Source organism: Cnephaeus nilssonii, assembly GCF_951640355.1.
Source record: "Cnephaeus nilssonii genome assembly, chromosome: 14".
In the NCBI taxonomy this organism is placed as follows: domain Eukaryota; kingdom Metazoa; phylum Chordata; class Mammalia; order Chiroptera; family Vespertilionidae; genus Cnephaeus; species Cnephaeus nilssonii.
Window position 1 is genome coordinate 31,162,195 of NC_137085.1, and position 22,381 is coordinate 31,184,575.

A 22,381-nucleotide genomic window follows, 5' to 3' on the forward strand; every position below is an offset into this window, starting at 1 on the left:
GGGGGGGGGGGGGGGGGGGGGGGGGCAGCACTGCCCCCTATCGCCCTGCTGGTCACCTCCTGCAGAAGCAGATGACCGGTGGCGGAGTGGGGGGGGGGGGGGCGGTGGCGAGGCGGTGGCACCAGGCTGGCCAAGGCGGGTGCCAGCAGGGGCCCCTTGATTGCCCCGCCCGTTGCCCCACAGATTGCCAGCCAAGCCTAGGGACCCTACCCATGCATGAATTTCATGCATCGGGCCTCTAGTAATAACTATAAAAGATGTGCAACCAGAGAAAAATGGGTTGAGGTCTCAGAGGCCCAACCAAGCAACAGAAACCAAGGGTGTCTGTGTGCTGCCCAATACAGTACTGGCTGTTGATGAGTTGAAATGTGGCTAGTTCCAAATGAGGTGTGCAGTAAGTGTGAAATACGCATTGGATTCCATGACAGTATGGAAATAAGAATGAAAAATACCCCATAAATACTTTTATATTAACCACATGTTCAAAGGATAGTACTTTGGTTATATTGGGTTAAATAAACTATATTATTAAAATTAATTTCAGTGAGGCTGGGTCCCGGGTCCGGGTGAGGCCGTGCGCCCCTGGATCCGGGTGAGGCCACGTGACCCTGGGTCTGGGAGAGGCCACGCGCCCCTGGGTCCGGGTGAGGCCACGCGCCCCTAGGTCCGGGGGAAGCTAGATCCCAGGTCAGGGTGAGGCTGTGTGCCCCTGGATCTGGGTGAGGCTGGGTCTCGGGCCCGGAAGAGGCCACGCACCCCTGGGTCCGGGTGAGGCCATGCGCCCCTTGGTCCGGGTGAAGCTGAATCCTGGGGCTGGGCGAGGCCGTGTGCCCCTGGATCCGGGTGAGGCTGGGTCCCGGGTCTGGGTGAGGCCGTGGGCCCCTGGATCCGGGTGAGGTCACGCGCCCCTGGGTCCGGGTGAGGCCACGCGCCCCTGGGTCCGGGTGAAGCTGGATCCCGGGTCCGGGTGAGGCCGTGTGCCCCTGGATCCGGGTGAGGCTGGGTCCCGGGTCCGGGTGAAGCCACGTGCAGCTGGGTCCAGATGAGGCCACGCACCCCCTGGGTCTGGATGAGGCCACGTGCCCCTGGGTCTGGGTGAAGCCGTGCCCCTGGGCCCGGCCGAGACCAAACCAGAGGGAGTTGGACCTGCATTACCACCATTTGTCCACCATCCAGAGCTGAGGGGTCAGTGCCAACATGTACACATGAGGAACTGGTGGACATTGATATTGGGTCTCAAAAGAACTGTTGGTCCAGAAAGAAACTCACTACAGACTGATTCATTTGCCTGTCAGCATAACTATTATTGCTCGTCTCACATTCAGTTCTTATAAGTATATCTCTAGTGACACATGATTTCGCTCATCTAGGGGAAATGATGAACAACATAGTCTGATGAACAACAACAGAACCAGAAACAAGGAGGCATCGATCGGACTATCGGCCTCAGAGGGAGGATAGGGGAGGGTGGGGGGAGGGGAAAGAGATCAACCAAAGGTCTTGTATGCATGCATATGAGCCTAACCAATGGTTAAGTTCAACAGGGGGTTGGGGCATCCGTGGGGAGGGGTGTGGGATGGGAATGGGGGGATGAGGACAAATATGTGTCACCTTAATCAATAAAGAAATTTAAAAAAATAAAAAATAATAAAATAAAATAAAATAAATTAATTTCACCTTTTACTTTTTTAAATGCGGCTATTAGAAAATATAAAAGTACCAGTGTTATATTTCTATGGGCTGAGGTAGCCTACACGCAGAACCCATATCTAGTTCTCTGTACTTCTTTTTTTAAAAATATATTTTATTGATTTTTTACAGAGAGGAAGGGAGAGGGATAGAGAGTTAGATACGTTGAATAGAGAGAAACATCCATCAGCTGCCTCCTGCACACCCCCAATCAAGGTACATGCCCTTGGCCGGGAATCGAACCCGGGACCCTTCAGTCCGCAGGCCAACACTCTATCCACTGAGCCAAACCGGTTAGGGCATAGTTCTCTGTACTTCTTACCCCATGTTCCCACTAAGCCTATGGGTGTGGGAAACAGAAAGGATGGTTCCCCCATAGGAACTGCTAGAGATCCCCAGAGAAAGGCCCCCACAGGGAAATCTGCCTTCCTGCCTAGAATTACAAAAAATGATGCTTGAGACCTCTGAGATTTCAGATCCACAGCATTGTTCAAATTCCCAGATTTTCTAAAATGGAGTAATTTAAACTCTCTTTGGTTCAACAGAAATTTTCAACCTTTGATATTTTGATCTCTTGCGGGGTGGGGGAGTGTGATGCCCCTCAGACCTTAGGTCACACCATCTCTTATCGAACATTTTAATGGCCCACAGTAAGGGCACATTTTCATGAGATAGAATCGAGGAAAGGATCTACATTCGGAGGTGGTATGAACCCAAGCGGTGGGGTTTGAGGATTAATACAAAAGGATCTTGGGAAGTGAGGAATAGTAAAAATAATACTAATAATAATAACAACAAAAAAGTGATTCATTGGGGGGAGATGCAAATGAATATATCTGTCCCAGGGAAAATTAAAACACAGATGTTTGGGAGAAACTTGGAAAGTGCTTATGGATGACTGCTTTATGGATAACATTTTTCCTGCAAAATAAATGTGTTTTTCAAGGCAATGAAAAATATTGGCCCCATTTGGGCACTGGCATGTCTTCCTTTCTCTGTTCGGCATGCTGATCACAGGAGGTTTTCGGGGGTAATGAAAAAGAGCATGGACTTGGGAATCACAAACTTGGGGTAATGTTGGTGGAACCATTTAACAGCTGAATGACATTCACTTATTCCTGAGCTTCGTGCCTGTGCTAATTTAGGCAAGCATTTTAGAGAAGGAAAATGTGGTAGCTGAAGAACATACCCCAAAACTCAGTCAAGAAGTAGATTCTATTCCCCCTTCCCGTGAATATGAGTTGGCCCTAGTGGCTTGCTTCTAAGAAAATATGATGGAAGTGATGTCCTTCCAAGGCTAGGCCAAATGGTGTCAGAGCTTCTGCCTGTCTGCCTCTCTGTCTGTCTCCTTTTCTCTCTTGAACCTGCACTTTCCTGGCTCTCTCCACTCACTCTGGAAGTCGGCAGCTGCCATGGTTACCCAGGGGCTGCCACGTGGAGAGATCACAGACAGAGAGAAGGAAGCCAGCTGTTCCAGCCCTGCCCCTCACCCCAGCTATTTGTGTCTTTACAGCTCAAGTTCTGTAAGCAGAATAAATGGTTGTTACTGTTTTAAGTCCTTATTTTGGCGAGGTTTGTTATACACCAATAGATAACCGATAAGGAAATTACAAAGAAAATAAGAAAACTTAACTTGTAACAATTATTTTCTCACTTATTCCTTTAAAAATATATATACATATATAATAATAATAATAATAATTATTATTATTATTATTATTATTGATTTTTTACAGAGAGGAAGGGAGAGGGAGAGATAGAGAGTTAGAAACATCGATGAGAGAGAAACATCCATCAGCTGTGTCCTGCACACCCCCTACTGGGGATGTGCTCCTAACCAAGGTACATGCCCTTGACCGGAATTGAACCTGAGACCCTTGACTCCGAAGGCCAACACTCTATCCACTGAGTCAAACGTGTTAGGGCACTTATTCCTCAAATAACTCTGTAAATTAGGTTCTAAACACACACACACACACACACACACACACATACATGCACACGCACACTTTATACTTAACCTTCTTAGTATCGTTTCATCACCTGCAAAATGGGGACAATAACAGGCCCTTGCATTTTCCTCAGAGTTGTTGGGAGAATCTAAAGAGATAATGCACGAAACAAGACTCTGTACATTATAAAAATGCATAGAATGTCAGTATTATATTTTTTCATCATGTTCCAAGCAAGAAGGGCTCTCAGGGACGTCTCTCACATGGCAGATGACAATATAATAGCCCTGAAACTATGAGACTCAAGCTGGAAAGGACTTTCATGAAAATAACTGATGATATAGACAACAGATTATGATAATCATGCTGATAGCTTTGAAAACAGTCTCAAATATAAAATTTAGAATATTATTTTATATGTATTAGTCAGGGTAAGAAACCTACCGCTGTGAAACGCAACAAATATCAGAGGCTTGACACATTAAAGGTTTATTTCTTGCTCTCAGCACAGATGTTTAGAGGGGGTGGGGAGAGGGCTCTACTCCACATAGTATTCAGGGACCCAGGTTTTGCCCTCCCATGGATCCATGGTCTCTCGGTGCGTCTGAGTTTCTCAGTTGGTCCTTTTCATCTATTGGCTGATAAGAGAAGAGAGAATCTAAGCCATACTGGCCAGGCTAGAAATTTAGGCTTAATCATTTGAGGGAAGAGGTGGGGGAGGCCTTTTAAGATCAACCAAAGTGAATTATACTAACTCAGTTAACCTCTGGGCTACTTTTTAATAACAGGCCTTTGGCTTTTAGTAAGGGTTAATACTTTCAAATGGCTCTATGAGAAAGCTTCTGCACCCATGGTTTTGCTGTTGAAGATATTGCCCATTATGCAACTGAGTGCTTCTTGTATAAGCAGTCTCATGACTGATTCCAGTTCCTCTCAGTGTTGAGTGCTAAGAGAACTTGCCTCTCTTGACCAAATGTTTCTTTCTTTTTCTTTTCTCTCTCTTTTTTTTTTTTTTTTTGGCAGACAATGAAAATTATAGAGCTTACTCTGCTCTCCATTTCTCCCTGGATATTCCTCAGAGTTGTTGGAAGAATCTAAAGAGATAATGCACAAAACAAGATAATGCAAAAAGCACATGCCAAGCTCAGAAAGTACAGTCCTCCAAGTGATGTCCATTTATCATGTCCTCTGAATCAATCAATAAGCATTTATTATCTATTATATATTAGATGCTAAAAGAAACATTCTCTGTCCTCAAGTAACTCAGTCTAGTGAGGAAGACCAACAAACAGACAAATTTCAGTAAAGTGTGATTGTGCCAGATACAATCCATTTGCTTCTCTAGATTACTATTTACCCTTCTCCACCCTGACAATCAGCAGGCTGAGCTGTAAGATTTTTTAAACTCACGTCCTTGTCCTCTGGCTTCTGGTCCATTTGGCCAGTGAGGAATTTTGGCAGGAGGTCCAGTAGAAGGGAGGAGAATAAGGCCAGGATAGTTATTCTCTTGCTTTTCTCTGTAAGGTTGCCTCAATTACTACCAGGCAAAAGTCACCATGCTTCACCAGGTAAACTTTTTCCACGTGGTTTTCTCTGTCCAGGCTTTGGTAACCACTCTCCTAGAGTTGGTGCCAGCACCACTGTTACTAACCTGTGTTCCTGCCCCATCTCTTATGGTTCCCCTGCACCTCCTTGAATCATCCTCATTTGAATATGCCATCTCTTTCCTCTGGGACCTTGCTTGATAGCGTAAAAGAGAGGAATCTCAGACTGCTGTGGAAACACAAAGGTCATAGCACTTAATTCAGATAAAGGCTAGGGATGGGGGGTAACCATAGGAGTGAGCCTGGGGTTTCGAAAAAGTTTCCTAGAGGAGCTGACATCCTAGTAAAAACCATGAAAGAAGAGTAAGAGCAGAAAAAATGGTGGATGATGGGATGGTAAGGTTGGGAGATCCGGAGAGCATCTAGACCAGTGATTCTCAACCTTCCTAATGCTGAGACCCTTTAATACAGTTCCTCATGTTGTGGTGACCCCCAACCATAAAAATATTTTCGTTGCTACTTCATAACTGTAATTTTGCTACTGTTAGTGAATTGTAATGTAAATATCTGTGTTTTCCGATGGTCTTAGGCTCTACAGCAGCAGTTCTCAACCTGTGTTTCGTGACTGTAGAGAACCACTGCTGTAGAGCCTAAGACCATCGGAAAACACAGATATTTACATTACAATTCACTAACAGTAGCAAAATTACAGTTATGAAGTAGCAACAAAAATAATTTTATGGTTGGGGGTCACCACAACATGAGGAACTGTATTAAAGGGTCGTGGCATTAGGAAGGTTGAGAACCACTGATCTAGACAGAGGAAAAGAGTGAGACAAAAATCACAGAGGCGAGAAAGATAATGGCTCATTCAGGCATTTATAAGTAGTAACAGGTCACACATGAAATGGCAAGAAGTAAGAATAGAGAGGGGATGGGTCTTTTGCACCATACTCAGGTCTTGGATAAGAGTGGAAAGGTAAACCAAGCTAGATCTTATAGTCTTGTCCATTATGTTCAACACTTGGGTCTTGACTCTGAAGACTCTTTGATACTCAGGGTTGATCATCTTTGATACTCAGAGATGGTGGGTAGAGGAAAACTATAAGATACTTTAAGGAAGTAAAAATCGTAGGACTTAAGAAAAGGACAGAGGCAAGGCACTACCCAAAGTTTTAGTTGAATGATGAGGTAGATATTGCTGCCATGTAGACTGAAATACAGGTGGGCAAGCTGTTTGGGGGAGACCAAATGTCTTGGAGATCTGAAATTTGAGGTGCCCATAGGCATCTAGATGATGTCAAAGTGTAGGTGGGTACCTATGGGATAGACAGGGGTGATTGTGGTGTACACCAGGGTACCCTTAAGCATGAGGTAGGTGAGGTCACCTAGGAACAGGATACAAGACTAAAAAGAGGAGCACTAGGGGCAGAACTCTTGGGAACAGAAGCATATTAACCTAAGCAAATACGGAGGAAAGTGTGCCTGGGCAATAGCTATAGATTGCCCATTAGCCTTGTGAGCAGTTATGGTTAGCTTGTATTTCTTGGGGCTGGAATGGGAACCACTAAAGCGTGGTGAATGAAAACCTCATGAATATTGAGTGCCTCGTATCCCTCCTGTATATATATTACATCACGAATATTTGTTGTCTTCTCAGCTTAGTAGGTGATTAACTTCCTTATCTATGCTTAACACGTCTTGTGGGTTTCATCCATCCCTTTTACTTTCTTGTTTTCTGCAGCAAAATTTAATACTCACAAACAAAATAGCAAATGCACATTGCACACTTCTTCTGAGCTGTGAGCTATTTAAAGCACCCCTCTGACCTCTTTTACCACCATTGCTCCAAAAACACAGCCTTTCTGTAGCACATGGGTGTACAGATTAGGGCTTCACATTACCTGCCTGGCCCTCTGAACTAGAAGATTGTGGCGCCAGGTTTAAGACCTCATGGCATGGACCCTGCCTAACTCTCGTTCCCTCCGACTCAGTTTCTTTCCAGTTTTCATTTATTGAGCCTCGTGGTATTGAATGTATCTCTAACCCTCATTAAGTCCTTCGTAAAAACAAGCAGGGAGTAAATAAAGACATACAAGTCACTGACCAGTATTTGAAAGGCCAGAGGAGATTGTAAGTATCTCGGGTTACAGGTTTACTTTTACCTTTAGTCTGATTCCTTTTAATGCCTGGCCGAATTTCTTTTAAGTTCTGACACTACCTGAAGCGAAGGATTGGTACCACTGAACAGCACTTACAAAACTCATGGCCCAGAACATCAGCCGGGTTCCTAACTAAAGGTACACAGAACTGCCGCTAGGCAGTGTAGACGTCACTCATTTTGCTGGTAATGCCAATTAGCACTCCTGTAACCTGTACCCTTCCTCCCCATAGGGCTTTCCGCTATTGAATGTTAAGAGCCCTTAGCTACCAGACTCTGTTTCCCTTTGAGATACATAGCTATGATGGTGAAGGAGAAGAGTGAAACATTCAAAAGAGTTTCCGTTTTGTTAAACTTAAAGCAAGACGGGAAAAATCACCCAGAAAGAAGCACTCAACATTATTCATCCGTTAGGACTGGATGCACAAATCACAATTACAGATAACATCTGAACTTACAGCCACGCTGATGGAGTGATGAAGTTATTTCCTGCGGCTTCCAACTTTTTTCCCTCTGTGGTGACTAATGAACCTCTTTAGAACCACCCAGACTTAATACCAGTCATTTCTATTTATTTTTCTTTTAGCAAAAATCATGGTAAAAATATTTTCAGTTGGTATAAAAATTCATCTTTTAGGGGCAGATAGGGATTAAATTTTACAGAAAATTCAGTGTCAGTGAAAGCCTTTAGGTAGGTGCCTTGGCATGGTTGCATGAACTGCAAAGTCCCATTACTCAAGCCAGTGAAGTGATTTACAGCTTTATTCATAGCAGCTTGGTAGGATTTATAGAAATATTGCTTTTGAAAAAAGATAAATTTGCCATAAATTCTTCCAGGAGGTTTTGTCAGTTTGAAGATTTGCAAATAGAGCGATAATCTTTGACCCTTTCAATGTGTAGTCTCATAAATTTATACACCTATAAAATTGGTGATTTTTGATTATCTAGACTCAACAAGTACAATATTTTTGCTTTTCTAGACTCAATATACTCTTTAAAAATTATATGAGAATAATTGGCCATTTTATTTCTTGCTTAAACATTTTCTGGAATCTTTCTCTTAATTTTAAGAGATTCTGAGTTGATAAAAAATTTCTGAGGAAATACCTCTCAAGAACACTATATTGGGTTGTAAAGTATATGGTTGTCTAATTACTATGCTGTATACCTAAAACTAATACAAAATAATATTGAAAGGCAACTAAAATTGAAAAATAAAATAAATGAAGTTTAATAACAGAGTGGTGGTTACAAGGGGAGAAAGAGGTTGGGGAGAGGGTACAGTGGGTAAAGGGCTCCAATCCTATATAATAAAAGGGTAATATGCAAATAGACCAAACAGCAGAACTGAACAACCAATCGAAGTGTAATACGCTAATGATATGCTAAGGCTGCTCAACCGCTCACTATAACGTGCACTGATCACCATGGGGCAGACAGTCAACTGGTCGACCAGTCACTATGACGTGTACTGACCACCAGGGGGCAGATGGTCTAACCAGTAGGTTAGCTTGCTGCTGGGGTTCGGCCGATCAGGACTGAGCGAGATGGGCCAGACACTCCCTGGAGCCCTCCCAAGGTCCTTCCCCAGGCTGATTGTGCATCGGTGGGGTCCCTCAGCCTGTCCTGAACCCTCTCGCAATCCTGGACCCCTCGGGGGATGTCAGAGAGCTGGTTTCAGCCCGATCCCATAGGCCACTCCCCTTGGGAGGGTGTCAGACGCAGGGCTCATGGATGGTGAGCACTGCTGTCGCAGCTTGAGCCTCCCCCGATTAGGACTGATTGGGCGTGAGCCTGTAGCAGGCACAGTGGGGAGGGGATGAGCGGGAGTGGCAGGTAGGAGCTGCAGGCAGCATTGGACTGTGGGTTTTGGCCAATCCATGCAGACCACCCAGAGGGACCCCACCCATGCATGAATTCATGCACCGGGCCTCTAGTCTATATATATAAAAGGCTAATATGCTAAGTGTCCGACCATCTGACCGGTTGCTATGACATGCACTGACCACCAGGGGGCAGACCCTCAATGCAGGAGAGGCCGAGCTGCAGTGACTTGGCTGCGGTGATTCTCAGGTGATGCACCCCAAAACCAGAGAGGAGGGAGCCTGATTCCTCTCAGGGCCACGTGATTTGACCTTTGGCTGTGGGTTTTGTTGTTGCTGGGGCTCTGTCGGCCTCGAATCTGGTTTACTGCACACTTGTGTTTGCGTTTCACACCCTGTATGACAGCAACTTTGCAGAGTGCCCTCTGGCACTCCGGGACCCCTCAGGGGATGTCAGAGAGCTGTTTTGGCCCCATCCCCGGAGGCCAGGCCAAAGGACCCCACCTGTTGGAGGGACCCCGCTCACTCTGCAGAAGCAAGGGAGGGACCGCAGGAGATTGGCTCCAGGGTGTGTCTGGCCCATCTTGCCCAGTCCCACCCCACCAGCCACCTTCTAATTAATTTCCTTTCAGTGGAAAGGAAATTATAGTATACTAGTGACCCGAATCTGTGCACCAGGTCATTAGTATATTATAATGGAAGGAAACTAATTTTGAGCAGGGAACAGGCAATAGAGCACACAGATGTCAAATTAAAATGTTGTACACGTAAAGAATATATACTGTTATTAACCAATGCTATGTAGAGGGCTACCTGGGAAGACACATGGGCATTTTTCTTTAATTATCGTCAGCTGAACTCAGGGTGTAGGCAGAGCCACGCCCTGGGAACATGCTTCCCCAATCATAGTAGCCCAGGTGTTGGCCGGGGCAGGACTAGATATGTAAATCTAGGTCTATAAAATAAACACGCTGCGTGGCTTGGGTCGTCATGCTGCTTCTCCATCAGAGAAATGGCGTCCCACCCAGCTCCCAGCTATAATCTATTTCTGCCTCTTGGTCTCTTTCTTTCTTTAATTTCTTAATCCCCAGCTCCTCCACTCAGCAACTGGACCAGTACCTTTTCTGTGATGGAGATGGATGCGGAAAAGAGAGAAATACCACTATAATGCTACCCCAATAAATTTAATTTAAAAAGAATACTATAGCCCCACTGACATGGTTCAGGGGTTGAGTGTTGACCTATGAACCAAGAGGTCATGGTTCGATCCCCAATCAGGGCACATGCCCAAGTTGCAGGCTTGATCCCCAGTGTGGGGCCTGTAGGAGGCAGCCAGCCGATCAATGATTCTCTCTCATCATCATCATCATCATCATCATCTCTCTCTCTCCTCCCCTTCATCTCTGAAATAAATAAAAATGTATTAAAAGAAAAAAGAACACTATACTGCGTTTATACCACTGTAGAAATCCAGACTTACATCTGATAGGTTAATGTTCCTCGTTCATTTAATTATTTATTGAGTGATAAGGACAATGGTGAATAAGACAGATCCAAGGAGTTTATGATTTAGAAGTAGGCATATTTTATATTTCTTTAGATTCTTCTTAAATAAAAGATCTACTTGTGTTTGTTTTTGTTTTTCTGAAATGTCTTGTTTAAGCTTCCCAGAAGAAATTCTCCAAATGGAGCTCTGCAACCACAATCAACGAAAGTACCTCCTGACCAAGATTACTGAAAAAGGCCTAAGAAATGAAAACGCACTGCTCACCTCTTCTGCAGACCTCTGCTCCACTCCCTCACCAGCATTTGGTGTTGTCGCTGTGTTGGCCATTCAAATAGGTGTGTAGTGGAATCTCGTTCTTGTTTTAATTGGCATTTCCCTGATGACCTATGATGTGGACATCTTTTTATACGCTTGTTTGCCATCTATGTATCTTCTTTGGTGAAGTGTCTGTTAAGGTCTGTTGCCCATTCCTAAAAATCTGGTTGCTTGTTGGTTTTTGTTTGTTTGTTTCGTGGATTACTGTTTCCCTGTCTGTGTTCCATGGAATTTAGTTCCTTGGCACGTGTATGCTGTGGGAAAGAGTGGTCTATAGTCAGATGACCTTGGGGATTTTAAAAATAAGCAGAGCTGCCCTAGCCGGTTTGGCTCCGTGGATGGAGGGTCAGCCTGTGGACGGGAGGGTCCCGAGTTTGATTCAGGTCAAGGGCACATGCCTTGGTTGCAGGCTCGTCCCCAGTAGGGGACGTACAGGAGGCAGCCGATCAATGATTCTCTCTCATCATTGATGTTTCTGTCTCTTTCTCCCTCTCCCTTCCTCTCTGAAATCAATAAAAATATATTAAAAATAAAATAAAATAAGCAGAGCTAAATCGTTTTGCTTCAGCACAACTTCTCAGACCTTTACTATCCTAATGTGTGGGCGGTGTTCTAAGTCCAGGATTTGGTGAGCCAGCTTATTGGACCCCATTTCACCAGGACCATGAGAACAGCTGGGAACACTAGGTGCTGGCAAACTACTTTTTGTGTCTTTCAGCTCCATTGTTCTGCATATAACCATATGGATACATTTCTATTTATGTGCTATTTCTAAGTGAATTTAGGTGGATATAAATACAGGTTATGCCACTCTCTCAAAATTATGCCTTTATGTACCAGAGTAGTCCCAAATTTGGAAACTTACTGTTAAAAATATTAACCATTCCTGATGTCCTGTTTCCTCCATGAAAATTTCCCTGCTATTTATGGTCTACATTGGTCTTTCTTCTCTAAACTACTTTGACCTTTCGCTCCTTTTATGCAATTTACCCTCATAAATGCGTTCCCTTGTGTAGCCTTCGTTATTCTATGTTCCATGATCTCATCTCTCAGTACAGAGTTTGCTTCTTGTATCTGAGTGTCCTACATATGGCTTTTAATTAAAACTGTCAGGATAGCTGTTTCTTTTCTAGGTTTGCCTGCCTTCTTTTATCCCCCATGCCCTTCCTTCTTCCTGCTTCCTTCCTCCCTCCTTTCCTTCTTTCCTCCCTCCCTTCCCCCTCCCTCCCCCTCCCCCTCCTCCCTCCCCCTCATTTTCTCCCTCTATCCCTTCCACTTTTCCTTCTTTCATTTTGATTAAATATATGTTAATTGAAAGCATAACAGTTCTGTTTTCAAAATGGATCACAATACTGCTAAATTACATCAGCTGGCTTCTTCTAATATGTACTGTGAGCTGTTTTTTGTTTTTTTTAAAATATATTTTATTGAGTTTTTACAGAGAGGAAGGGAGAGAGATAGAGAGCCAGAAACATCGATGAGAGAGAAACATAGATTAGCTGCCTCCTGCACACCCCCGACTGGGGATGTGCCCGCAACCAAGGTACATGCCCTTGACCGGAATCGAACCCGGGACCCTTCAGTTCGCAGGCTGATGCTCTATCCACTGAGCCAAACCGGCTTCGGCACTGTGAGCTGTTTAAGCACATGAATGCACAGGTGTTCATAAGTGCAAACTTTACAGCACCTTTAAATTATGCTTTGTGGCAATCTTTCCAAACACCCATAGCTTGTACATCTGCCAAAAAGCAGAGCAAAATGTATTTAATGTTGACTAAGTGCATTGTATTTTGACAGTGGAATAAACCATTTTAAAATATGATTGCAACAGGACAGATGTATAAGCAGCATTGCAAATATTTAACATATCATGGCCTGCCGTTGGAGGGATTTGTGGTGTTAAATAGGATTAGGCAGGCTGATTTCTCAGTATTCTGATTACAATGCAGAGGCAACCAAATATTTGTTAAAATCTGTCATGAGGGAAACCCAGGGCTTTCAATCTTCTAACTAGCAAGATCTGGAAGTTCTGCACAAATGAGTAACCTAGAAACGGGAATTATACCTGAATTGAAAATGATTCACCTGATTGGGAAAAATCCAATACATGCTTTTACCAGGGATAATCACTTTCAAAAGGAATTGCAAAATGTACTAAACATCATTCAACTGGGCATTTAAAACAAGTGAGTTTCACAAAGACTGTTTTAAAACAAACAAATTGCAGAATTTTATCCAGAGTGGAATCAAGAGTACTTTTGAAATTCTTGAAGGTGAGTATACTGTGATGTCATCACATACCACATATTACATTTAATTTATAGTATAAGCATCTTCTTAAAATCTCTGCAGTATGGCTGAATTAGCTGTCAGAGAAACCACAGAATTAACACCCTCTTCAGTTGCTGCTACCATAGTTTTCTTTAAAATAATTGTTCACGTCCGGCCGGAGTTGACTCAGTTGGTTGAGTGTCTTCCTGTGCACCAAAAGGTTGCTGTTCAATTTTCGGTCAGGGCACATTCTTGGGTTGTGGGTTTGATCCCCAGTAGGGGCACATATGGGGGGAGGGAGGGGGCGGGAAGGGAGGTGGAGAAGGGAGAGGGATGGCAGCTGATCGATGTTTCCTTCTCTCTCTCTCTCTCTCTCTCTCTCTCTAAAAATTCAATAAAAAACATTCTCAGGTGAGGATTAAAAATAAAATAATTGTTCACAATTTTGTGTTGAAGGACAATTTCAAGTATAAGGATGCGCCAGAAACTCCCTCCCAGTCCCCCAAAGCTTTTCATGATGTTTATCCTGGAGCAAGGCCATTAATTAGGTACTGTACCTGAAAATAGACAGCAAGATGCTGCCCTGTGCAAGGACATCCCTCAACAGTTATAAGCATGCAAATAACTGAATAAAGCATTTGTTAATTGGCATTGAAGGGCTATGCTTCGCCTGTTAAGATAATAAGGATGTGACCTCAAAGAGCCACTTGTGAGCAGCTGGCAATGGCAACTTCAATCAGCCTCTCCGGTTGTGTGTGTATGGTTTTCCTTTGTCCCGCGTTCTGTGTGAGGCACTCAGTCCAGTCCACAGCCATGGGATGTGGTCAACCCTTCATTTTACCAGGCAAGCCTGTGAATTACCTTTTCCTTTAGTTTATGCTTTGGTCCCACAGTGACAGCACTGTGGTTAGCGGGGTAGACACCCAGTTCGTTCCCAGTGTCACCTCTTGCAGAGTCATGTTTGATTGGCAGTTATGACTGCTGAGAGCTTATCTTTTGCTGTTTTATGTTTTCTTGCACAAAACACATATTTCAGTCCCACAGACCAGACACGAGGAGCGACTTCCTTGGAGCTGAGGTTGCTGCTGACAGTGCTGAGGCTGGTTTGGTTAAACATTAAAGTAATGACACATGACCTCGCCATCTGCACAGTTTGGGTGAGTCTCCCAAAAAATGGTGATGTCATTTAACGTTGTGAATGAGAAAGGGGAGGGTAAAAAGATGAAAGGAGGCGTCTTCCTGGACAAGAATTGGTCACTGGGCCAAGGAAATCCACAGTGGCTCAGCCACCTCCGTGCAGAGGTGGCTGGTAACTCAAGAGGCTTGAGAGGGGGCTCGGGGTGGAATGGGAGTGGAGGAGAGGGAGAGAGAGAGAAGGCAACAGGGCATGGGCCTCATGTCGTACCCCACGTCCTTACATAGCTGCATGTTGGCACCCCTTCTGTCGGAGTTGGCCTTGTCAAAGGCTTGGCCTTGAATCTAGTTGGTGCTCTGTTGGGAAGCACAGATTCATCTTCCAGGCCTCAGATACCTCCCTCCCCTTGCTTTTCAGATGGGAGTCGGGCCCTGAGCCTGATCTTGGGATGGCGGCTCTGGCCCTCGCCTAATCTTGCAAGGCCCTGCTCCCAGGAGAGGAGCATGTTCATGGCCCTGGGATGGTGCTGGGATGAGCCCCTCCCCCCGCCCAGGCTCCCCTTTAGGAATGAAGGACTAATGATTCCAGCTGCTAGGAGTGCTCCTGGCAGAAAGCCCTTAGCTATCAGCCCCCTGGGGGACCCCTGGTCCTCCCTGGGGTGAACAGCACCCAGTGACTGCTGGAGATGGGGCACAAAGACCCATTCACCCTTTGCAGGAACTTGGGACCACTCTGAATGGTTATCCCCGTCTCAGACCTCCTGGTGGATTTTTCTATAGCCTCTGGCTGCTCAGCTTCACCCTTGGCCCCATTTTATTTCTCTCCCTTTCTTTCTTCAGGTGTTGATCCCCAAAGCAACTGAACCCCTGCAGGCTTGTCTCCTCAGCTCAGAGTCCCAGGAATCCAGCCTGCCTACACCTCTGTACGTGGGCCACCAGGACTTCTGAAATGACAACCTCTGCTCATCTGGTTGAACGTGTTCAGAGCCACCTGGGTTCTCTTGCAGGGCTCTGCCACCCTCTGTCCAAGTATTTCTTTAAAAAATGTTTTTCTATTGATTTTTAGATAGGGAGGGAGAAGGAGAGAAAAATGGAAACATCAACGATGAGAGAAAAAAATCATTGACTGGCTGCCTCCTGCACGCCCCCTGCTGGGGATTGAGCCTGCAACATGGGCATGTGCCCTGATCAGGAATTGAGCCATGACCTTCTGGTTCATAGGTCGATGCTCAACCACTGAGCCATGCCGGGTGGGCTCTGAGTATTTCTTGAAATGAGACTGAGTTCTGCAGCTTTAAATATGTGGAAGAGGTACATTTATTGAGGTTTCCTATTATAAGCTTAAGGAAGCTTTCCCCCTTGCATGAAAGCAGAAATTATATTTCTACGCCTGAGAGACCTTGATGCTGTATTACACAGCTCTCTGTTGTTATTTTTGTCCCAGTTTCCTTCCAGCTATACTGAGAACCCACTGACTTTTCTGGAAGGACAAGATGATCCACCTCCGTTGACTTTTAGCTGCTGCTGCTCAGCCTGGCTGCTCTGGTTAACAGGCATTCTCAAGTTCAGGAGATCTGAGATAAAATACCATATGAAGAGATGGAATAAAATAGATTGCATAACAGCAAAACTGCACTGACCACAATTTTATCCTTTTCCAAAATGATCCGGAAGGTGCCATGAGATCTTGAAGAATTATGAGTATCTTTTATAGAAGTCCGGTTAACAGAGATTCAGAGGTGCCGAGAGACCATTAAAACCTGCTGCAATGCCACGTAGCAAGTGAATGCCTGCTGCCTTGGTGGTCTTGTCTCTGTGTTTAACTTGGGCATGAAGTGCAGAGACATTGGCTAGCTGGATGAATGGTTCTAGTTTTACCCAAAACTTTTGTGGATCTGGGTATGCCACTTGCCCACCTTAGACCTCTGTTGTCACTTTGGTAAAGACAGGGAATTAGGTTGAGTGTTGCTATGGACTAAATATTTGTCCTCCTTCCCAAATGTGTAGGTTGAATCCTAGTGCCCTGTGTGATGGTATTAGGAGGTGGGGGCCTTTGGGAGATGATTAGGTTATAGGGTGGAACCCTCACAAATAGGATTCGTGTTCGGAAAAAAGAGATCTGGGAGAACTTCCTCTCCTTCTACTGCCAATCAAACAGTAAAAAGTTGGCATTCTGGCCCGAACTGGTTTGGCTCAGTGGATAGAGCGCCGGCCTGTGGACTGAAGGGTCCCAGGTTCGATTCCGGTCAAGGGCGTGTGCCTTGGTTGCGGGCACGTCCCCAGGTGGGGGATGTGCAGGAGGCAGCTGATCAATGTTTCTCTCTCATTGATGTTTCTAGCTCTCTATACCTCTCCCTTCCTCTCTGTAAAAAATCAATAAAATATATATTTTTAAAAAAGTTGGCATTCTGTAACCCACAAAACGGCTTTCACCAGAACCCCACCATACTGGCACCCTGATCTTGGGCTCCCAGCCCCCAGAACTGTGAGCAATACATGTCTTTTGTTTATAAGCCATCCAGTCTACGGTATTTTGTTACAGCAGCCTAAACAGACTGAAACGTTTGCTGCATCAGAAAAATCTTGTTAGGGTCCTTAAGGTCCGGTGGTTGGGGTGAAGGGTCTCCCAAAGTCTTCACCTTCCATGTTATTCTCAGGAATAGATTCATGGCTCACCTCTTTGCTGGCCTCTCCCTCGAATGATGGATAAAACTGCCTACTTATTTACAGTGTTTCCCCTTGGAGTGTTCATGTTTATTTGTTCTGCCGTAGAATGTTGTTTTGAACTCCCAAGAAGGAAAAGTAAAACAAGAAAATAAAATCTCATTATTTTTTAGTGGAAGTTGTTCACGTTATAAACACAGATGGCTTCTGCAGTTAGATGCTGCATCTTAACTCTCAGCTCCATCCCTATATAAATACAGGCCAGTTACTGATGTCAGCTACATCTCAATTTTCTCTTGAGGAAAACATGGCCATATATTGAATGTCCACTGTAATTGAAAAATAAATATTTTTAAAAGATTCAAAAAATGGGGACAATAATTAGTATCTACCTCATAGGGTTGATATGAGTTTTAAATGTGTGTATAGCTTGGTGGTTGGCACATAGTAGGGCTCAATGGATATTGATTTTACTTTTGTTATTTGATCTGTGATATCAGAGCCATCACATAAAATTATGAGAAGCTGGCTGATTACTATGGTAGTGATATAATTACAATGAAAATAGTACTTACAATTAAAGGGCATCATTTAGGCTTAGACAATACCTAAATCAGTACCCTGTATCTCATGTTAGCAATATGACCTGACATTGACTCTAATATAATGGTCTGAAAAAAAAAGGATAACAATTGAATAGATAACAATTTATGAGTTCAAAATTCAGTCCTCAGCAAAAATAGAATAGTACAGATTTCTCACATACTCTACGTTCCGAGGAGGGAAAAAAATAACTCCGAGAGGAAAAAGGACAAAATAGTGTAGGAGTGTTTCAAAATGGGCTAGGAAAGAAAAGTTTCCTGGTTGCTCCTTTGAAGTTCGATCGAAATGAGTCTGTTTCTTACCCAAGAAACGAAGGCATGGTTTGCAGTGTATGTTAAATTTTTGCTAAAAATATGTAGCTAAGAGAAAGCCAAGGAAATATTTTCATGGAAGAGAAGCCAACTTTGCTGTTGTTGTGTGAGTGGCAATGCTATGTTTTTATTCTTGCCAACCAATAACCAAAATCTAGAGTCTCAATACACATTCCCATTCAATGACTATAACCTTATCTCTGGTCTTCAGGGAGATGAATGTTGAAAGTAGCAGGATCCCTGAGGAGAAATGATTTTTTTTTCTCCAGTTGAGGTATGTATTTCACTGCTGGACAATCATGAAGTTACGTTCAATGTTCTACCAACACTTTTTTCCACTTTAACTTAAGCCCCACTCTTCTTGTCAGTCACATATGAATATAAACCAGACCACTTGACTCATTCTCCCTTGTATAATTGGAGCTGAGGTGAGTCTGTGCAGTGGGGTGATCAGAGCACATGTTCAGAATCAGATACACCAGGATCTAATTGTGCTGCCACCTTGTATGCCAAGACTCAGTTTCCTCCTTCGTCCAATGTGAGTAATAATAATAATACTTATGGGACTCTTGTGAGAATTAGGGAGGTCATGTATGGGTATGAGTTCATTTGAGAGGTTGTGTAAGTAGTGGTTAAGGCTCTGAAGATTTCAGTTGCCAGAACCTGAGTCCCATCTCCATCACTTCATAGTTGTATGGTATTAAAGACACTGGGGTTGGGGGCTTCATCAATAAAATGGGGATGTTAACCTAAAAATAAAAGACCAAAGTTAGGCAGTAGGCATTTATCTGAGATTTAAAAAAAAGAAAAAAAGAATAGCTGTTTGGGAAGCACTGATTTAGGCAGAAGCCCAAATGGTATTCCAATTGGGAGGCAAAGGCAAGGGGATTTATGAGAAAGGGAAGAGGAACAATTACATCAATAGAAGAAAGGCATTTCTATTGGTGCAAAGCTAACACAGTGACATTAATTCTAAAGGATGTTTTTAATTTTCAATCTGATAGTTACAATATCTGTTTTCTTGTTATCTTTTGCAAACAGTTCTTTGGGACATAATGCTGCTTTAGGCCCAGTCCAAAGGTTATTTTGCCCTCTTTGAACATCCCAAAGATTTGAGGCGTTAGACATGCAAGGCAGTTCCTCTGGAATGGCAGCTCCAACTCCAAATTTTAAACTGGCTCCTTTTAATATATATATTTTTTGTACAGAGATAATGATAGTTGATACCCCCCAACAGGGTGAGTTGTGATGATTAAATGAAATATTACATGATAACAACTAACATGTGCTAGTAGTATTTCTTTTTGATCTTCTCTATTGAGACTTCCATATTTCTTTAGTTTTTTATCATAAGGATTATTTTTTAACCCCTGAAAGCGCCTTAATTTTTCCTCATTCGGAACTCCTGTAGTAATTTCTCGTACCTCTCTTAAAGCACTTATCTCATGGGATAGTTCCTTTTATGTGTCTACGTGGCTGGATATAGTTAATCAGCCAAACACAAATCTACGTGTTGTATGAAGGCATTTGTGGATGTGGCTAACATCCGTACTCATCCGGCTTCAGGTCACGGATTCTGCCCTGGATTGTGTGGGTGGACCTCCTCCAGTCATTGAGGCCTGAAGAGAAAAAACACGAGGTTTCTTAGAAAAGAAGAAATTCTGCCTCCAGACTGCAGCACCAACTCCTGCCTGAGTTCCCAACCTGCCAGCCTGCCCTACTTACAGACTTGCCAGTCCCCATGCCACCTCCTGCAAATAAATCATAAATCTCTCTGTCTCTCTCTCATATATATACAGAACCCCTAAGAGGAGAATCTATTGGCTTCATGTCTCTGGAGAACCTTGACTCACACATCCCACCCTACGCCCACCTTGTTTCCTTTGTATGGCGTTTCAGTTGTATGCATCATTGAACTCCACTGGAAGCTGCTGGAGGGCAGAGCATATGGATCTTTGTAACAACCCCCTTCGTGCCTAGGATTGTATCTGGTAGATCCAAGTCACAACCTTGCCTGTCCCCTGCTCAGCCCTTTCCATTTGGGTCTGTACTGTATTTTTCAAAATTAGTTGCCAATGTTTAAAAAAAGAATATTTCTCATAAAAATTTGGGAATTCGACGTTTCTTGTAAAATCAGTAGCTTTGAAAACTCAAAGCTCATATGCCTTTATCACAACAATTGGGTAGAGTTCCTTGAGGGCTGTTTGCTTAAATAGGACTGTTATCCAGTATACCTGACTATAGACATCTGTGTTCGCCAACCCTTGATGTTTCATAGGTGTTTGTTATGTAAAGAAGGGAGAGAGAATTGGGGATTCCTTTAAATTTGTGTGACTTTTATTGGAATTTATCGTTTTATTTTGAAAGTTGTCCTGGCTCAATTATTTGCAGGATTTATAAGATTATCATCTATGATCTTTTTAGATATCTATCATCTATTTAAATAAAATAACCTAATTATAACACCAGTTTAATTAAATAACCTACATTTTTATACTAGCTGAATTCCAGAGGGAGGAAATAAATACTAGAATGTTAGATTGGGGACAAGACCTTGTACGTAAACTTCCAGCAATGACAGGTTGTGACAGTGGTTTGGCCCATGTCTTCTGAGTGAAACCAAGGCCTTGACTGAAATGAACTGCTCATGGAAAACACAGATACATTTTTATGGCATCAGGTAGATTTAAAATTACTGAAAAAACTTGGAAGTCCTTAGAGTTCAATTCCCTTTAGAACAGCCATTTCTCAGTTTCAGTTTGTTTTCAACTTCTGTTTTATTTCCCTTGCTCCACTGTGCTTAGGAAATGATTCTGAAGCGTCTCCTGATTCGTTTCAAATTAGAACTAGACTGAATTAACCTCCTTACACAGAACCACTATTCTCTGGGTTCTATGAAATGATTTAATATCGAGTGAAGTTATATTTTCTGAAGCTAAGAATTTGAGACTCTTTATTAAAACACTCAGCTGCTACCATTTCAGGCCTGTGTGAATGCATTGTTGGCAATTCAAAGACAACAGTGAGCTGGCATAATAAAAAGAAAAACAAAACTGCCAACATCTGTGGAGGGTGAACTAACAGGAGACGGAGGGCAGAGCTGTGGACTCAGGGACAGTGGAGGTGGGACTATCTTTAATCAACTCAGCAGTTCTTTTTCTTTTTTTGAAAGTGATAATTTATTTAGTCATTTTTGTTTACAACGGAAACTCCGGGAATTCAAAATTAACATCCTTGCCCATGAGCTTCTTCTAGAGTGGGGCTCCTGGGGCGCTTTTGCTTCTTTTTTGTACGGCTTTTCCGAGTTGGCTTAGGCAGAGTTCTCCTCTGAGTGACCGAGACAGCATGCTTCCGCTGAACTTTTTCTCCAACTCTTGTACCAGCTGGACTTCGATTTTCTGGAAAGACTTCAGTTCCTGAGGAACAGGAACAAAGATTATACTAACTTTGCTTCTGCCACCAACTTCAATTTCCTTGATCATTCTGATATTCAGCTCCCCTAGCTGGGCCTTGAGGTCTGAGTTCATCTCCAGCTCCAGCAGAGGCTGGGAGATGCTGGGAGATGCTGGACTTGAACTCGTCCTACTTCTCACTGTTGAGCTTCTCGATCTTGGTGCTTTAACTGAACAGGGCCTTCTCTTTGGTGAGCGCCGGCCTGGGAAGAGGCCTAGGCCCACCAGAGCCCATCAAATCCTTTCAACTCGGTCAACTCGTAATCAAGCCACACTGGGTCATTACTGGGGGCCTCTTCCCCACATCTGTTTGGCACCTCTAGGATAGGGTGGCAGAGAAAGAAATGGGTTCCACACGGAAGGAGCTGCAAAGGACCACAACGGGGCTTTATTGACCATCTAGGGAGATGTGTAGAGCTGTGTGATGGTGGCAACCATTTTAATTATTAAATGATGGAGTTAATAAGCTTGTTTAGAAAAAAACTATAGTTAGTTGTCACTGGTTCTACCCCTGTCCCCTCAGCCATACCATTTTAACACATGTTATCTCTAAGCATAGTGTCTCTGCCTGCAGGCTTTCTCTGTGTACTCTACACAGTAGGACAGAAGACCCTGGGAGTAACGCATGCAGCCCTCCCAGAAGCCTTCATGGGAAATGGTGTGTAAGTACCCTGGCTCCCTCATCCTGGTGGAAGAAGATAACTCTGAGGCACAAAGTCAGTCCTGTCCCCTACAGTTCCCCAGCAGGATCAAGCTCCAGTTGCCTACAGCAGTAACTGGCTCAAGAAAACATGCTTTATTGGCCTCCTCCCCTGCCCAGCTTTACTTTTCCACTCTCTGACTAGGGTTTTTGGGACCCCCTCCCTAATAGATTGCTTGCACTTGAATCCTTGTCTCAGGGACTCCTTCAGGGGAATTCAAACCAGAATAACATCTAATTTCCAGAAGCTTCTCC